Source organism: Rhinolophus hipposideros (assembly GCF_964194185.1).
Source record: "Rhinolophus hipposideros genome assembly, chromosome: 6".
Classification (NCBI taxonomy): domain Eukaryota; kingdom Metazoa; phylum Chordata; class Mammalia; order Chiroptera; family Rhinolophidae; genus Rhinolophus; species Rhinolophus hipposideros.
In genome coordinates, this window is record NC_138052.1 from 65,791,581 (window position 1) to 65,811,128 (window position 19,548).

Here is a 19,548-nt window from a genome sequence, read left to right on the forward strand (position 1 = left end):
AACACTCGTCCTTGATTTGTAGCCATATATCTGTTCACTTAACAAATATTGATTGATGACACACATACAGACCAATTGGGGGATGTATAGATTAAGTGGTTCAGTTAAGTTATGCATAAATATTTTTACAAAGGGCTGAAAGACTGACTAAGAAATGTGTAACTATCTATGTGAATTCAAAGGAAGGCTAGATATGGCCTGATAACATTTCATAACTTACTTAATGACATCAATCTATTCATAGCTAAATGAAGGCTAACAATACCGAAAAGTGTTTCAAAGACCTTTGATTTATATTTATAAAGTTTCCTGATGTATATAACCTCTTGTCAAATTAAGATCTCTCCAAAATGAAGCTAAACAAAAACATAATAAATGGTATCTTGAGTTATTCTTTAGCTATTTTCCTTAATATTTCACATTTTCACCAGAAAATCATTTTTATTTATTTACATTTTGACAATAAAAATTTGATGTATACATAAAGTTGCTTTGCATTGTTCTACATACTGTCTACTTCTTATTAAACTGGTTAAACTCTCATGCTAAAAAAATGCCTTTTTATTTTTTACTTTATTGTCTGCATTATTTTAACACTACCCCTTGTCAAAAAATGTATTAAGTCAATAAACAAATATTTTTGAAAATCTACTTTATTCCAGGCTAAACTTTTGTGATAAGTTAATGAACAAAATAGCCATTGGAGCTTACCTCTTACGAGAGAGACATGTAATAAACAAAAAATATATTACCTTAAAAAGTAATAAGTGTGATGGAAATGATAGAGCAGAATGAATGAGATCAAGGCTGTAGGAAAGTACACTGTTAGGTAAAGTTATCATGGTAGGCCTCCATGGCTGGCCACATCTTCGGAAATTTGAGGAAGAGATGAGGAAGGGTTGGTGCAAGCACCTTAAGATAAGACAATGGACAACATATGTTCAAGGGTGATATTTAACCCCAAATGAGTTAATAATAGAGATGAAACCTCTAAGTCATGACATAAGCAGGGCAGAAATAGTGAGGTTCTGCTTTAAATGTATTAATTCAGGGCTTTAAATTTTAAATCAAACCAGATATTCATATCTCTTGTTAATTAGACTTATTAACCATCTTCCACTCTGGAAAGGAATCTATCATTTTAGCCATAGAAAAGACATTCTTTCACAAGTATCATAAACACTTTTCTGAAGATGGAAGACAACAGAAAAAAATAATAATAGGGTAGTCACGGTATATCCTAAACATTTGAAGCAACAAAAAGAACAGGATTGGAAACCACAGTATCCTGCTCCAATTTGCTAACAGTAATAATATCACTTACCCAGAGCCACTGATACTCCCCTCATATCTTTGTTTTTCACATAAATCCTAAAATATAAACAGCAAAGAAAATGCAAATTTTGTAATTACTTTGTCTCCTCCCTAGGCTCAATGATTAACACAGGTCTCATTTAAAAAAAAAGAAAAAAAGGAACAGAAAAATAATAAAGGGTTGGGGTTGTAAATAATAACAGAAAACCTAGGTCTCTCAGATAAACTAATTGTATTGGACATAAAGCAAAGCTTTGAGTTTCCAAAAGTATGTAAATAGATTTATGTTCTATAATTTCACAATAGAATAATAAAAATAAATAAGAACCCTTTCTGCTCTTAGATTCAGCTCTTTTATGAAAGTATCAGTTTAATATGCCTATTAAAACAGGAATATTACAGAGGTATGGCAATATTTTATTGCTCTTCAAAGGCTAAGAAATGTATTTTTAAAATATCAAATATAATAAATTAGCATGTGGCATGTAGTAAATATTCAATAAATGTCAGCAGCTTCTCAATACCTTAATTGTCTTCGCTTTTCTCATTTTAGATGTGCAACTAATCACACTATTATATGGAGATTTCTTTGAGACTCTACCTTGTGCATTAAAATATATTCAAATAACATATAATAGAAATGTACTCCAGAAGTGGTTGTACGTCAGCATCGGTAGTGTATTGCTTATGCCTTTAGACACAGAAAAAGATGTAATCCATCTCTAAGACTCACTTATTACCATATCCAATTAGTCTGTGTAGCTTAATTACATTTTTGGTATTTTACTATTCAAAATCTCAAATTTTACCTATATAAGAAGACATTTATAAGTATTCGTAGGAATACTGAAAAATATCACTTGAGAAGAATAAGAAACCACTAAGATAAAGGCCCATTAAAGAGTAAAGGGATTAAAAAGGCACAAAGCTAAAGTAGAGTCTAGAGTCAAGGCTTCAATACACATATTGAATCATTATGTGGTACACTTGAAACATGTTATATGTCAATTATATCTCAATTAAAAACAGTAAATAATAAAAAAAATAGTTTACTATCACCACCACAGCCCCCCACCCCCAACCTGTCTATAATAGGAAAAAATGTTTAACCCAGTAAGTGTTATTTGAAGCAGTCATTCATTAAAGAGAATGGATTTGAGTTTCAGTTATATACAAAAAGCCAAAACATCTTTAAAAATACCGTATTTCACTCAATTGCTTCATGTGTTTTATATTTAAAATGTCTATAATATAACAAGATAAAAAATAGTTTAGTAATAAAGAAAATGATGAGGAAAAAATAATAAATTCAGGGTTAAGATTAGCAAATAAAACGCCCACAAAAAAAGTCCCGAGTAAGTGCAGAGACATACCAAAATGTTGACTCTTAATTCCCTGGTGGTCAAAAGAATGAAGATAAAGTTAACAGACATGGTGTCCATAAGATTAAGGAAGTGGACAGGCGAAGAAGCAGTGTCCAAAAAGATATACCTTCTACTGATACTGAGACTTGAGAAAATTTTCTTCTTTGGGAAGAGGAAGCTGTCCCATACATTGACTGATAGTCTCAATAACAATGACACAAAAGGAAAACAAACAAGTTCCTTATGATTATTTCTTTTAATGTCCAGAATATAGCTACTTGTAAAATGCCGAAGTGCAATTCAGTAAAAGCAATTCTATCAGCAGCCAACCCATTGCCATCTAAGTACATAGCTCCCCGGTGGTTTCAAACCCAGATTTAGTCCATTGGGATGTAAGATGAAATAACCCTTTTAGGTGTACTGAGTGCATTCATCATAATAGGAAGAATGTCTTTATTTCACTATTTCTAAAGTTGCAGGATTATTTTCTTTTTAAAAAAGGTAATTCCCCAAATTAATCTCCAATAGAAGTAATGCCATTACTTCTGTAAAGTATGTCAAACAGCATGATGATTTAATGATCAGTTCTCCAAAAGAGGGAATCACCATGGGAAATTTCTGTTTTGAATTTTTTTTTTCTTCCTGAGGTCAGAGCAGTAGCGGCATTTTTATCTGGCCATATTCTCTATCAAGGTTCACTCGAAAGACTTCAAAGGCCGTGTTTGGAAAATGAAAATAGCTCTCATTTTTACTCCTTTTCACTTTAGGTCGGCATGTAAAAATGACAATCCTTTTAATCCCAGGGAAAAATACTTTTAGACAAACTGTGTAGGTGTTCTTTTTTTTCTGGGAATAAAATGAAAGTAATGTTAGGAAACTATTATAGATAATGCACTGGCACAGCAGGGCATTAGAAACAGAACAGGTAGAAATCATCTACCAATTTGGACTTTATACATTTAAGACATGGCACATTTAACAGAAGTCTTGAGGGAAACAATAAAATTAAATAATATACTCAATTTAAGGGATCCAATATTTCCTTTCAATAACATATTATATTTATTATTAGAGACTATAAGATGAAAATAGATTGATCTAAAGTGATGATATTTTATATAAAATATATCCCTATTGTATGGACGAATTTTAGTCCTAAACTTTTTCTTCCAGCACTGAGGAACTGCTGCTTTGAGAAAAAAAGAACAACATGAAGATCATACAACACCTAGTAGAGGTTTCCTTGGCAACAAAAATCTTCCATTCATCTAGTGGTTTCACTGGTTTCATTCAACATCCTATTCCCTCACTGAAAAGCAGAGCAATGTAGAGGAGGAAATGATCAAGAGTTATCTTTGAACTAGAGAGTAACATATTTTAAAGGGTCCAGAGACTAGTTTCAGATAGCCTAACATATGCCCCTGTATATCTTTATTATTATTATTATTATTATTATTATTATTAATTACTATTATTATATTTCTGTTACAAATCTTTGGAAAGATAGTTTACAATAAATTTTTAATCTAAACTTTTCAGATTTGCTTTTTATTGCAATCAGAACTACTTTTCAGATAATTGTAATAGATTAATATGTAGCATTTTACAAGTTTATATATTCTTGCATATGTTATATAAATAAATTCCACAGGATGGTATTAATATTGCATCATATCACAACTAATGGGATAGTTCTCTTATAAGCTTTACATTCATAGGTGACCACTGAACAGAGATGTTACAAAGTACACTACTACTGCTACTACAAGTAATAATAATAACAACAGTAACAATTATAGTTACCCATCTTGGTTAAGGTGGAGGTGCCATGTCTGTAAAAAAAAATGTAATTACATTGTAGCTATTAAAGTAGTTACTAGATGAAAGCTGTGGTACTGATCATGTTCTATTTTTCGATCTGAATATGGTTATATAGGTCAGTTCAGTTTGGAAAAAGTCATCAAATGTAAGGTTATGATTTTTGCTATTTTCAGTATGTAAAATGTAACAGTAATCTTTTTAAAAAATGGTTGTGCATTTAGGAAGAAGGAAAAAGTACAATGAAGAGAAAGAAAAGAGAAAGGGAAACATGCATTCACACATGTTCATCTTAATAATCAATGTATGAAAGATCTAAATTTTCCATGTATGATTATTAAATTAAGATTACTATAATTTTTTAATCAATGATTTTTCATGAGATTTTTTATATTAGCACTCAAATTACATATATAATATGTAAATCCTAATATAGCTATTTATTTTCTAATCAAGAGTACAAACCTTCTAAAAATTCCATTTTACATCTTATTGCTAAATTTATTTTTCTGTTTTTTGTTTTTTCTCCGCCCCCAAATCAAGTCCTTCAATACAGAAACAGATACTGAATTTATCCATATTCACTTAGGTCTTCCCTCAGTCCTACTGTCTACCCACTGCCTTATTGTTAACTCAGTGAGCTGGCACAAGTTTTGCACCTCAGGATGTTTACTCGGGCTAATTTAGCTACTGATCTTCTAATGTCTGGTGTTTGGCAATAAAGTCCCAGTTGGAGTTTCCAACCAACAGCCGTTTGCATTTAGTTTCTGAATCTCTCTTTTACAATCTTAGCACCTTCCCTTTTGATTGCATGAAGACAATTGCTTCTAGGGATACCTGAACCTGAAATGAACTGAAAATATTTTACAGCTTTTGAACTTGCCAGCAGTAGAAGAAAAATCCATACCAATCCCAGCGCACTGAACAGCTGTTGCTATAAGGTGATGTTGCTAAAATATCCCAAAATAGAATAAGGCAAATACCATCCCTGCGAGGGTTCTACTGTGTTTTAGAGATCTCCAGCTGGAAACTTAATTGTAATTTAAACAGAGCATACAGAAACAGCTTTCCTGCACCTATTTACCATAGTTTTATTGAATTGGATAATTTAATCTATAAATCACAATACTCTCTAGTATTGTGGCATCATGTAAAATTCTAGGAGCAGAGAAATTTGATCCTTGCTGCTTAATACTACTATCTCCCTGCACTGCATTTCTGTAGGATTTAGGTACTATATTTCTCCATTCTCATCAAGTGTTTAAACACTTGCAATCCATTTTTTCTTCGTTGTGTCTGTACCCTATAGCCAAGGACCACCAGAACACACCTGGGGTTATTCCTGTCTGTAGCAAGAAAGGCCATACACATGGAGAAATGTTCAGTATCTTGGTAAGAATATGCAGTTGAGTTCTTCAGAGAAACAGAACCAAAAGTAGATTTTACATAAAGAGAGTGGGAGGTAGATAGCATAGGAATTGGCTCATGCAACGATTGCGGTCATCTGCAAGCTAGAGAAGCAGGAGAGCCAGTGTTGTGATTCAGTCCAAGCCCAAAGGTCTGAGAACCAGGGAGGGCCCATGCGGTAAGGCCTGGTCTCATCCCAAAGGCCTGAGAACCAGGAATGCTCAAAGTCCAAAAGCAAGAGGAGATGTCAGACAGAAAATGTATCCTTTCTTTGCCTTTGTGTTGCCTTCCAACACAAGCCATTTTGTTTTATTCAAGCCCTCAACAGATGGGATGAGGCCCACTCACATTTGGGAGGGCCAACTGTTCACCAGTTCAAATGCTAATCTCTTCCAGAAACAACCCAGAAATAACGTTTTATGAGGTATCTGGGCATCCCAAACAAGTTGATACATAAATTTAAGCATCACAGAGAGCATGAAAAAGAACCTATTATACACTTTACATTTTGAGATAGTTGGGGGAGGGTTTAAAGAAGCAGGATTTTGTCCTAACTTCTCTGTAGGAAGTGGGAGATACTCTATGGCTAGGTATCTCAAGAAAATCTTATTTATGGGGAGGATAGACTGGAGTGAAGCTGATGTTGTAATTAATTAAAGAATAGTGGTTGCTCATATTAGTCAGGAAAGGGTTCTCTTTGGTATTCTGGCTTGGACAATGTTTTGTCTGTGCTCAGACATGATTACAGAGTGGTCTAGTTTTTGTCTTTATCCATCATGGTCACACGGTGGTCTTTCTAATTCTGAGTTTCAGTGAAAAAGTTAATGTTGAACAAGAGACCTAGCTGTGAGTGTCAGCTAAGCTTCTAGCAACATTGAGTCCTAGCTAAGAGTACCAGGCCTGGTCCAGTCCAAATGTCAGGAGCTTGCTCTTTCTCATTTGTTTTTATTCAGGAATATTAATAAAATTTTACATAGTAAAGCATAAAAGTTAAAAAAAAACATAAAAATGTTCAAAATTCCTCACAGAGGTATTTATCATTGACTCATTTATGTACGTATTTATTTTTGGAAATTAAGACAACATTTATTCAATTTCCTTGCAATTATATTAGATAAGGCATACGTGGTAGTTATTGGCAAGGATACACCTTTTTTAAGGCCTCCTAAAACCTATAATTAGGTTTTAATTCAGAGATACATCGTATTTGACTGGTGAAAATATGAGAGAACTAAATGTGGCCTGGCCATGTAAAGTAACACAGGGCCATAGCGGGCCCCTTGCTCTCATCAGGTTGTGCTCTAAATGACAAGTGTGATACCTTAGCCACTTCCAACACAAGCTGATCCAAAAGCATCTTTTCCACCTTGACACCTTAATTCATAACCCAGATGTGCAATAATTCTTGATCTAGATAATCTCAATCGCTGACTCAAAGCAATGGCTCTTCCATTCACATTGCTTTTCCTTAGGTGGAGATCCAAGCTCTTTTCAACTGCCAAGTACTGGGGAGCAAAAGCTTCCCACCAAACCCATGTCCTTAAAATTCAGTATTTTCTTTAGTGCCCCATCAATTGCTGGGACAAAAGCAACATCCATGTTAGAGGGATCATATCCAGACACCAAATATCCCACAATTCGTGCCAGTGGTGTGAAGTTATGTTTTTAAACAGCATCTCCACTAGCTATGAAAGCATTAGATATTCCTGTTGCCTTCCCTTCTTTCTTGAATATGAGAGGATGTTTCTTTAACTGCTCCAGGCTTGTTTGGGGCCACGCATGCACACCTACTTGTATGGCCTGTGTCTCTTGCCTGTTGTCGCCTCACTTGATACCATCTCATTATTAAAGTAACCAGCATCATTAGTATTGTTCTACCTCTGCTGTGACAACAGAGCATATCTGTTGCATTCTTCTCTGATTGTTTTACAATTTGCAGCAAAATTCTCTGCAATAATTCTCATGGGGAATTGGACGCGCTGGTCTATTACTGCTGCTCACAAAGAACCTTCCAGCTTGAGATCTAATCCAAACTTGGTTCTCATACGCATATTTCTGACACAGAAGGGAACGTGAACTCATGTTTTTGGCTCTTCCACACAAGGCAATTTCAGCATCTTTAATACAAATTTCCTGATATTCATTCACAACAGACTGAAAACAGAGCCACGGAGCCTATTCACCATGAAAAGCTGAGGTCTCTTTTGGGATTCCCACATGCAAAGCAACATACCTTACCAAATATACTGCAACTGAAGAGCTATTTGCTGGTTTATTATAAGGCTACAACTCAAGGACAAATGGAAGACATGCATACAGCAAGGAATGAGGAAATGAGGAGATGGGCTGTGAAGCTTCTATGTCCTTCTGGGCACACCAGGCTCCCAACACTTTGTTCGCTGACCAGAAGCTATGATTCATTTATTATTCATTCATAAAAGAAAGTTCATAAAACAATGAAATTAATCTTTAATAGTAGAATGTTTATCGATCAGATTCTGGGGAGGATAGTAGCATTTGAGGTAATGGGTAGTTGTAGGTAGAGGCTTGAATATGCGTCTAAAAACGTGGCAAATACACCATCAGTTCCTTCTACCCTCTTATTATTTGCACTTGTGATTTTCTTTATATTTAGCTTCTAAGAGGAATTCTTAATTAGATGCATTGAAGACACATGTTTAAAATATTAAGCTGTTATATTTACAAAGATCTATGTTTGATGATGAATTCATAATACTTCAATAGTAGGAACCATCTTACTTGATTGAGATTTTATTAGTTATTTAAAAAGTAGGTTAAAGTAGGGACAAAAAATATACCTTAAATATTTATTTCACGTTAAAATGTATGCAGGCACCTGATGATGTAAGAATGAAACCTTTATTTATTTTTTTGAGACGTAGTTTGCTGATTTATGTTCCAAGTTTTTATAGAAAATACATCCTAAAGCTTCATCTGCAATAGCTACCAATGGTTCCATCACAAGTTAAGAAACGCAGAAGGTGTAAAGCAAAATAAGAGGTGCTTGCTATCCATGCTAGCTTAGTCGGTACACTTTCAAAAGGGAATTGAAACCATCAGTTACTATCAAAGGTTACTTCTTTGAAGACATATTAAGGGAGCTTCTGTATGTTCTGTAAGTGAAAACACAGTCCACTTAATTAATAAGGCTTTTGTATATTATCTGTATGTGTTTATAATTATTTGTAAGCATTTTTAAAGCTTAGGCCATAAACTTTAATGCTGATTCATTAGCTAGAGGGTTGTTTTTTTGTTTGTTTGTTTGTTTGTTTTCCACATACACTCTCTCCTTACTAAAAACACCATTGCCAAGTTATTCTGGAAATTAAGAATAGAAAACAAAATTCTCAACAGCAGATCCATTTCTGTGGCTAAAATGTGTTTAAAACAAATAATTTTAAAAAAATATATACTTGTAGAAATAAAACTTATAGACAATAATGTTTATTATATATATATATAAATGTGTGTATATATATATATATATATATATATATATATATATATATATAGCTTTTTCCACAAACACCAATTATGTATTGACAATCATCCTACTCGCTAGCCGTGTTGTCTGTCAAAACAGATACGACTGCTCTCTAATGGCATTTGGCAGAAGTAAACTAAGATTAGAGCATAGAGATCGGTTCAGGCATCCAAGCCAATCTGTGCAACTTTCATTTCCAACCAATCAGTGACACCTGCATGTGGTAATCATTCTCCTTGGTTACAGGTTCTGGCAGAAATTGAGACCTGTTTCAAGCTAGAGCAAAATGAATTAAGTATAAATGTGAAAACGCTCTTTGTGGTAAAATTTTAGAAAAAGGAAGAAAGAGCAGAGTTGTTTTATTCACATTTTCAATTATTTTGTAGTAAGGTAGATTAAGCTTAAACAAGCCAATGAAAGATAACCATGGCAGGGATGCTATCTTCTGGGGTCCCTGATAAGAATTCGCACTGCAGTCCAGTATCCAGCATGGGCTTTAACCTGTTTTGCTGGTTCTTACTACACCTGTCTCCTTTTCACTTCCTTGTTAGAGCTGTGTGAACCTTTCATCTTGTGAAACTTGCCAACCTCAGGAATATTTTATGAGTTACCATCTTTGGAACTTTTGCAGAATACATTCAAACATCACTTTTACAGGCAGCAGGACTATAAATGTTTCTCCAAAGATTAAAAACAAGTATATAAAAAGGAAACTATGCAAAGAAAACTAGTAGCATTTTCCCATTGTTTCCCTGAGAACGCTCTTGTTTTCTACAACTTGAAATGAAGCCAGGTCCACAGTTACGTAGGAATCAGCAGATCATCCTCCTGAGGTTATCATTCGCAATCAAATCTCTATTCAGAAGCACAGAAACACTAAGTAATAAGCTTCTTTCAGTATTTTTTTCAGGCATTTAACTGGCATTCTTGGGTAAAATAAAATATTACTTAATAATTTAATATTTTTATTTCCTCTCTTTTCTAACTCATTACCTCCTATTTAATTTTTAACAAATTAACATCCCTCAAAATGTAATATTTATTTAATAGATGACAAAATATGCCAACATTTTTAAAATAAACTTTCAACAATCATGTAAAACCACATTATTCTTTTTCCAAATATCAACAGCAGTGCATTGTTATTTTTAACCAAAAATAATGTCTGTGGAACCCCAGAAGGCATTATGGACAGCTGGTTGTTTGTTATAATGAATAGGACAAGACTGGTTTTAGATTTTAAATTAAACTGTTCTGAAAACTGGACATGTATTGCCAGCTCAATGAGAAAGCTTAAAACTGATTTTGGGAGCAGATATTTGGGAGCAGACCTACACAACTGGCCTTACCAATGAAGAAAAGAAGAAAACTAATAATTATAGGCTATTAATGCATTTCAGGGTTTCAGTGTTACACTTTTATTTGCTACCATACATCCATTCTCTCTTTAGATATTATTTAGGGTCAGTTTATGAAGTTACCATGGGAATTTTCCCTTAGATTCTTCCAGAGGAAGGCTATGAATGACCGGTGGCAAACAGCATGTTGAACAGTAAAAATCCAAAGTCTGTCTATTCAGAATGAATCTCAGAAATGTATGACATTTACTTGAAATATTTCTTTTTTCTCTTGAACTAGAAATGTAGGTACTGCAGCCATCTTGCTACCAGAAACAGAGCCTGAGGGTAATTGTTCTAATTTACTGGAAACAAAGTCAAGTTAAGGTTAGAGAAACCAAGACCTGGAATATTGCTCAAGCCACGGCATTAAGCCTGATCAGACGTTACTCCATTCTTTGGGCTTTTCAACTAAGCGACCGTTGGCCATGAAAGGCCACAGTATACTGAACCATATGGTAACCAAGTGGCTAGCAGAAGCAACAGCATCTAACACTTCCCACTCCCCACACACCAGAAAAGTTAGCTCTCCCAATTTTCCTGCATTAAGGCACACAGCATTTTATGGGTATATTTTTCTTGAGAGGGAAGTGTTGGTTGTTTTATCCAGAAGAAGAGGGGAAGAGAGAAATAAGTTATCGCTGCTCATCTTTGAGATGTACAATAGCCAGTTAAGGTGAGAACACTATTCACAACAATGTTTCATACCCTACTAGATCAGTTGATGGCTTAAAATGAATGACACTATGGCTTAAACTGGAAATAGAAATTCAAGACTTACCCAACGTATTCAACTTACTTTAAAGCAATCATTAACATGAGCAATTCATTTAAAAATGGATGAATCTGGGAAAAGCCTAAGCCAGCCAGGACGTCAGGATAATAAGCATAAACCATAACTGTCCTGGGAAACCCAAGACATACAAATGGTCTAGTTATGAGAAATTATAAAACTGAAAAAAGGTGAGGTAAGTACATTGACATATGAACTTTGGCTAATATGTAACAAACCATGACTTCATTAATTCATTCAGTAAACATTCTCTACACACTATCATGAATCAGTATGATACATCTTATAAATAAAAAGATAACCAGAATAACACTTATTACGCGAAAATAACACATTTATCAATGGACAAAATACATGTTTGCAGATGGTCATGTGAACATTACAAGTAAGGTACAGGCAGGATATAGTAAGCCCTCAGGAAATTGACTACTTAGCCATGCTTGGAGAGGTGGAAGAGGAAGTAACCAGGAAGCTTCTAAAAGGAGTTAAATTTGAGCTGCATAATAATGGAATGATAGATATTTGGCAAGTAACTAAGAAAAAAGAGGAGTTTAGTTTTGAGTAAGGGAAAAGAAGACATGGAAGCATGAGGTCTAAAAGGAAATGGTGTATTTGATACTCTTCAAATCATTGAGAATACCAGAGAGTACCAACTCACACTTTTTCATAGGTGACATTGAAGAACATTTTTTAGGGTATTCAGTTAAGCCAAAATAATTACACAGCTCATATTTATAAATCACTCTATATTTCATAGAAGAATTTTACACACTAGTATGTTACTCTCCTAAAAATGTCATAAAATGGCTTAATAAATTTAGGTTAATTTTGTTACAAAAATATTAATCTTTGTAAACCCAGGGTGCAATGATTAAGAATGATGCTGAGAGAAATTTTAGTGAAAAAATATATCACACCTTTTCAGAATCCATCCCTTGGTAGTTTTTCAGAAAATTTATCGGTACTTTAGGATTTCTGAGATCTCAATAAATTTACAAAGGTTAGCTGTGTAAGTGAATTTAAAGAAATATTCTTTATTTTCAACATAAAAGGCTTTGATTCAAATTCTGGAAGCCAAGGCTTATATTTTATTAAACTGGGAAAAAATAAAATAAGGGAAAGAAATTCCCTATAAAATTAAAGAACTTTTTTATTCCCCTTTTATACAGTACAGCCGTTTCCACTTTTAGCGTTCATCTTTAAAATCTGGAAGCAATATCACCATGAAAATTTTATGCACAAAACCAAAAGATAAACAACTTTCATCGATTCCCACCTGCATGCCCAGAGGGCCAAGAGAGTTATTTTTTTTAATTAAACCAAATTAAATCCTAAAATAAATTTAGAAACACCTTCAAAATAATCGAGGTATGAACTTCTTTCTAAACTCTCTGCTTGCCAAGTTTTTTGCATTAGTTAGACAAGCATTTGTATTATGTCATTAAAAACTTCTTTAATAGAAATTGTTTATCTTTACCCAAATACAATGCTATTTTTTATAATGATCTATTATTTTAATCTCTTATTTAGTTTATGATATACTTTGCTTTTATTATGTAGTAATGGTTAATATTTTAAATGCCTGGGCCATTAAGTACACAATGAATTATACCATTTTGTTTTCTACTCTCTCAAATGAATAGAAAGTGGAAAAAAAAATGCTATTTTGACCTATATAGATATCTAGCATAATGAGGAAATCTGATAACACCCTACCTTTGTGGTTCTATTAGTTGTTGGGCTGCCATAACAAAACATCAAAAATTGTGTAGCTTAAACAATAGAAACTTATTGTCTCACAGTTCTAGAGGCTAGAAATCCAAAATCAAGGGGTCAGCAGGGTAGTTTCTACTGAGTGCTGTGATGGAAAATCGGTTGCTGTCCTAGTTTCTGGTAGTTTGCAGGTACTTTTTTGGTGTTCCTTGGCCTGTGCATGTATCATCCTGACCATTGCTTTCATCTTTATGTGGCGGTGTGTGTGTGTGTGTGTGTGTGTGTGTGTGTGTGTGTGTGCCTATGTCCAAATTTCCCCTCTTTTTAAGGACACAGTCATATTGGATGAGGCTCACCCTAATGAACACATCTTATATTCGATCATTTGCAAAGACCCTATTCTAAATAAGGCACATTCACAGGTACTGGGGTTTAGGACTCTAACCTCGTTTTGTTAGTCAACCTATAGTAGTGACTGAGTTTTGAAATACTTTTCTTTAAGCATACTGAGAACATGTTCAACTATGAGTCACAACACCTGAGTTAAAATTCATCCTCCATCACTCACTATGAAAATGTGTAATTTCTTCATTGTTCTAAGGTTTCAAAAACATACCTGGATTTCCAGGCTCTGTTTTACTTTATCTGCATCAGCGATGAAGACAAAATGTCAGGAAAGAAATATCAAAATGAAAACTTATAAAAAGAGTCTTAAAGAAAAACAGGGATTTTCTTTTTCTTTTTTTTTTTTTTAAAGAATGAAAATAAAGAAGTAAAAGGCATCCAACAAAAAAAATTGGTTGAAATGGAAGAGTGGTGAAAAAAATGCACTTTATAATTTGGATTCACAAAGAAGTTTATAGGGTCTTAGTTTCTGGTTCTGTCCTCTGAGGGGAAATAGAAGCAATGAGTATCAGATAACAATCACAGACGTAGCCCAGGTCATGTTTTCTAAATACTGTCTCTCCACTGATAAGTACTAGGTCTTTTGGAGAAATGGTTGATTTGGGCTATAGCAAGAAAAGCACAAGGTGAGTCTGGATAATCATGTTCTTTCTGAATACAAGGAAGTATTCAAAAATGAGACACATGAAAAAGACACAGAAGCCAACTTGAAAGAGCTCCCATGGCGAAATACGGTGCAATTCAGCATTAAATAATGATAGTAAAGGATTGTAATTTCTTAAATGGATTAACCTACTATTATATCATTTTTAATAATTTATATATCTATACTTACATAAAAAGCCCTTTCTTACACAGGAGGGTCAAGTAATAACTATGAAAGTAAGAAAGAGATCCACACACACAGAAAAAAAATCTCCATTTGTCAACTATCAACATTAATTCAGGCAAGACTCATAAATGGATACTAAAAGCAGTGAGTGACATTTTGAGATATCACAAAATGTTTATATTATCTCAATATGATTACTCACAAGTTAGTGAAATAACCTGATAGGAGCAATTTGATAAAGTGGTCAAATTAATATAATCAGCATGAAACATATCAACACTATATGCTGACATAAGGCACTGAGAATAGCACAACATCACTTCTGTTGCATTCCTGACAAAACATCCATAACCTGAATCTGGTCACCATCACACAATCCAACGGGAGATGCATTTTTTGCAAAATTACTGACCTGATCTCTTTAAAAAGAAAAAAAAAAAAAAGTTAATGTGCCAAAATAAAAGAGACTCAAGAGACATAACAACTGAATGCAATACATGATCCAGGATATTATTTTGATATAAATGACATTAGGACAATTGCCAAAACCTCAATAATGCCTTCAAATTAGATAATAATGCTGTATAAATGTAAATTTCCTAATGTTGTCAAGTATGCTATATTCAGTGAAGTATATACAGAGGAAGGGGCATAATATCAGTAACTTACTCTCAAAAGCAAAGGAGAGGAAGAGGAAGGGAGGGAGGAACAAACAGAGAGAGGGAGAGAGAAAGAGGATTGGTGGGGGAACGAATCTGGTTAAGGGTATATGAGAATTTTTTTTTAAATTCTTGCAACTTTCTATACATCTAAATGATGTTAATTTTTTTAAAAAAAGGTAAGCATTATTAATTTAACCTCTTGCATGGTGGAGAGTAAGACGTGAAGAGAGGAAAAAAGTGTTACTCTTGAATTACGAGAAGTAGGACATAGGTAGTGGTCTGTAACAGTGAAGAACTATGACTCAGGGATGACAGAGACATTCAGCACTACATGGACATATGAGATTTGCAAGGAAGAGAACACCAGGAAAGGGTAGCAGCAGCAGATGCAGTTAGGGAAGTATGATCTTTAAGACATTCCTCCAGTAGCAGAAACAACAAATGTGAAGAGGTGTGTACAAATAATATGAACATGTTAATAACTATGTGTAACCCAAAACTCTGAGCTTGAGAAAAGGATTGTTTTCAGTGGGCTGAAGTCTTACATTATGCATACAAGGGCATTAGCTACTGATATTGTATTATTATTTTTAATATAAGCATATTAGAATGACACAGCTGGCAAGGGCTAGGTAAAATGGGGTTAGAGAGTAAACTTGAGCCCAGACGTACAACATCTCCTGAGCTCACAATAGGATCACACTGGTATTTCAAATTGTTATTGGGTTGTCTTAATAATAAAAGATCTTGAATTTATTTTTCTTCATTGCAGTCACCTAATTGGGCTTTTTTTTTTTTTTTTCATTTCTACTGATATCAAGCTTTCCAGATTTCCACTTTGACTGATTTTGTAAAACTGAAAATTTGTACCTTCTTTCTGACATTCTAGGGTACACAACAATTTTGCAGGACTCAATTGGTCAGATTATAGCTTGAGTATCTACCTAAATTATTGTCTCTGTAAAATGGATGGACTTTGTATATGACCACATTTGAAAATATATTCCCTCTGACTTAATTTGATGACTCTCATTTCTGTTTTAGTTTGAAGAACTTCAAATACTTTCCGAGTATTTAAAGCTCCAGTTAATATATAAATTATAGATAGAAATAAAGACTTAAATAAAAGACATATCTGCCTATTGACACCATTGCTTTTTTCCACATTTCTTTCTTGAGCATCCTAAAAATTTCTCAGGTCTGCATTTACTGATGTCAATGCATATCTTATTAGCCAAGCAAGAAAATTCCTTTTATTTTTTTCTAAAGAATATATCAGAAAAAAATATGAATATTTGGTTCTTAATAATAGAAATAGCAGAAAATAATACAAATACTTCAATATATTTTTGTGGTTCATTTAAGTGTAAATAGGTCAATTATAATTAATTTACATATTATGTGCATGTGTGTAAAATGCAGACTCCATGTATTTTAATACATATTAATTTTTTTAGAGATAAAGTCAATTAACACATGTAAATCGAAATTTCCTAATGTTTTACTCAAATTTGATCATGTCTAAAACACTCAGAATAATCACAAGGTTTAGAAAACCTTACACAATATTCACTTTGCATTTTCTATTTTATAATCTACTAATGATATTTTAATATTCTAATTGAATATTGGAAATCCACATAGATTGAAACTTAGAATGGTTATTTCAAAAGACACATTAAAAAAAAATGATCAAAAGATGGTATCTGTTTAAAGGAATCAATGGATAGTTATTGAACAAGTAGAAACTTGTCTAAATAATTGTTTTTTGTCAAGTTTTAATTCAGAGTAATACAACTGTAGGGGATGCCAGTCATAATATGTAGAACACTGGTCTAAAAGGGCTCAAAAATAATTTTCATAACCCATCAGTGGGTAACTGCCCAGAGATGGTAACTGGGAATGATTATATAAACATCCATCAGAGTAACTCTTTCTTTAAGGATTTCACAGCCCTTTTTCACTGGGAACACAATTGCTATTCCTTGTTGCATGCCTGTTTGTAGGGTTTTTCAATTCATATGTTTCAAAAATATGATTTTTTTCTGAGTGTGCCATAATTACACATCACCTGAAAGTACCATGTAAGGGTAAAACATTTCAACTTATTTTTAACAAGAATTTATGTCATAGTTCTTTCTGAAAGATTCATTATCAGATTTTACCTATTATATTTGACATGGAGTTCCAATACACAAAAACTGTAAAAACGTAATCTAGAAATGTTTTGAACACTCAGATAAAAAAGTTAGGTGAATATGTAAACTGATGAAGGATGGATAAATGAGTGGATGTTAGATTAATAGAAACATACATAGGTAACGAGATTGCTAGATCCAGAGAGAAGCCATTATCAAATGGTAACCTCAAGGGTTCTGGAATCCAACTATCTGAACTCAGTTACTAGATAAGTCATTTACTAGCCATGTTTGCTATAGAGTCTACTTAACTTTTCTGTATTTTTTCTTTATCTATACACTAGAGATGCTTAATTTTAGTACATCCATTTATATAGATGTAGTAGAGATTAAATCAATTAATCTAGATAAATGTAACTATAGGTAATATTGCATTACTTTACCACAGCTGCCATAACAAAATACCACACACTGGAAGGCCTAAATAATAAAAATGCATTTTCTCACAGTTCTGGAGGTTGGAAGTTCAAGATCAAGGTGTCAGAAATAGGGTCCAAGATGGCAGATAAAGTAAACACTATGCCAACTGCATATGAGGATCACAACAAAAAATTGTAAAAAAAATTTTGTAAAAAATTACAAATAAATTATAGAAAAACAAACCTCAAGAATCACCTGAAGACCAGCTGAACAGAAATCCACACTGATAACTAAGTATATAAAGAAGAGGCCACACCAAGACCAGCTAGAAGGGGGAAGATACAAAACAGGCTGACCTCAAACCCACAGATAGTGGTTGAACAATGGGATGGACACTTTGGTGGCAGAGTTTCCCCCCAAAGAAGGAGGAGTCCAGCCCCACACCAGGCTCCCCACCCCAGGGTTCCTATACCAGGAAGAGGAGTTCCTAAAATATCTGGCAGTGAATATCAGCAAGGACTCTGTCTACTTGTCCAGTGAGACAGAAGGTGGATGTAAAACCAGATGCCCTCTTAAAGGGTCTGCACACTGACAGGCTTGCAAATACTCACCTGATCTCTGGTAGAGGGACAGCAACTCGATAGGCTCCAGAAACATGTGGGGAAAGACTAAGTTATGTGGCTGCAGGCTGAAGGCTGGAGGAATAGCAGCCATTTTTACCCCTGTGAAGCCTGCCTAATGTGTGTCATCTTTTCTATGTAAAACCCTCCCGCAAAGGACCAAATCTGAGACTGCATTGGTCTGGTAAAATCCAGGCATATGCACCACCTTGGTGATTCCCAGGCTTCTCACCCCACACAGCTAGTCCTACATTGCCAAGGGTACTCTTGCTATTGAGTGACCAACCCTGCCCCACAAGCTATGGAAGCCTTCTATAGCAGCACGCTGCCTGGGGAACTTTTTGGGGTGGGCAGTGAACCACAACAAGCACCGCAATCACTCTTGGGTGGCTCTAGGGGGACTTGCAGGCATAAGGCTAATGGGGGCTGGCCTCAGTGTTCTCAGTATTTTTGCAAAGTGGACACCGGGTAGCACCAGTGCAACAACCAAAACTGCATTAACTTTGTAAAAACCACCACCCACACCCTGTACCTCCCTGGAACCCTTTCCTGCTCACCTAGAGCTACATTTCCAGAGGAACTCTCGGTGCTTGGGTGGCTGGCCCTGCCCCACAAGCTGTAAAATCTTTTAAGGCAACAGATGGTCAGCAGCTGTCCAGGGAACTTTTAATGGTGGTCAGTGAACCACAACTTGCATGGCCTCTTTTGGGCCACTCTTGGGAATCTGTGAGCCTGAAGTGAGAGATGACTGGCTGCAGTGGTTCACAGGGTATTTTGCAAAGTGGTCTCAGGCCAGGCACTGCCCCAAAGCAAGCAGTGGCTGGCTGCTATGTTCTCAGGCTATTTTGCAAAGTGGTCATAGGTCAAGTATGGTGCAAGAACTGAAAGTACATTAACCTTGTAAAAAACCACTGGCCACAGCTCTTGATTCCCTGGGACCCTGCCCCGCCCAGCTAGTGATGCATTGTCAAAGACTCTCTCAACATTAGTCAACCCCCCCAGCCTGCACAGCTAAGGATGTTCTTTCAATAGCTGAATTTAAAGACAGCTGGCAGGTGGCAACAGGTCTAGGAAGCCCTGTGTCTTTTGGTAAGCTGCCCCAGGCCCAATATTGGTGGCAACCAGCTTCTGTTCACAGCGAGGCCACCCCCATATCCCTT

General features: G+C 34.8%; 1 pseudogene across 1 annotated transcript; it reads right to left on the reverse strand.

Annotated features, from left to right (window-relative positions):
- Window positions 1–7,225: 7,225 nt before the first annotated feature.
- LOC308498555 (3-ketoacyl-CoA thiolase, mitochondrial-like) lies at window positions 7,226–18,482 on the reverse strand (annotated as a pseudogene). Its single transcript has 2 exons — window positions 18,380–18,482; window positions 7,226–8,170 (listed from the first exon to the last, which is right to left on the reverse strand). The product of its transcript is annotated as a 3-ketoacyl-CoA thiolase, mitochondrial-like (transcript).
- Window positions 18,483–19,548: the final 1,066 nt, after the last annotated feature.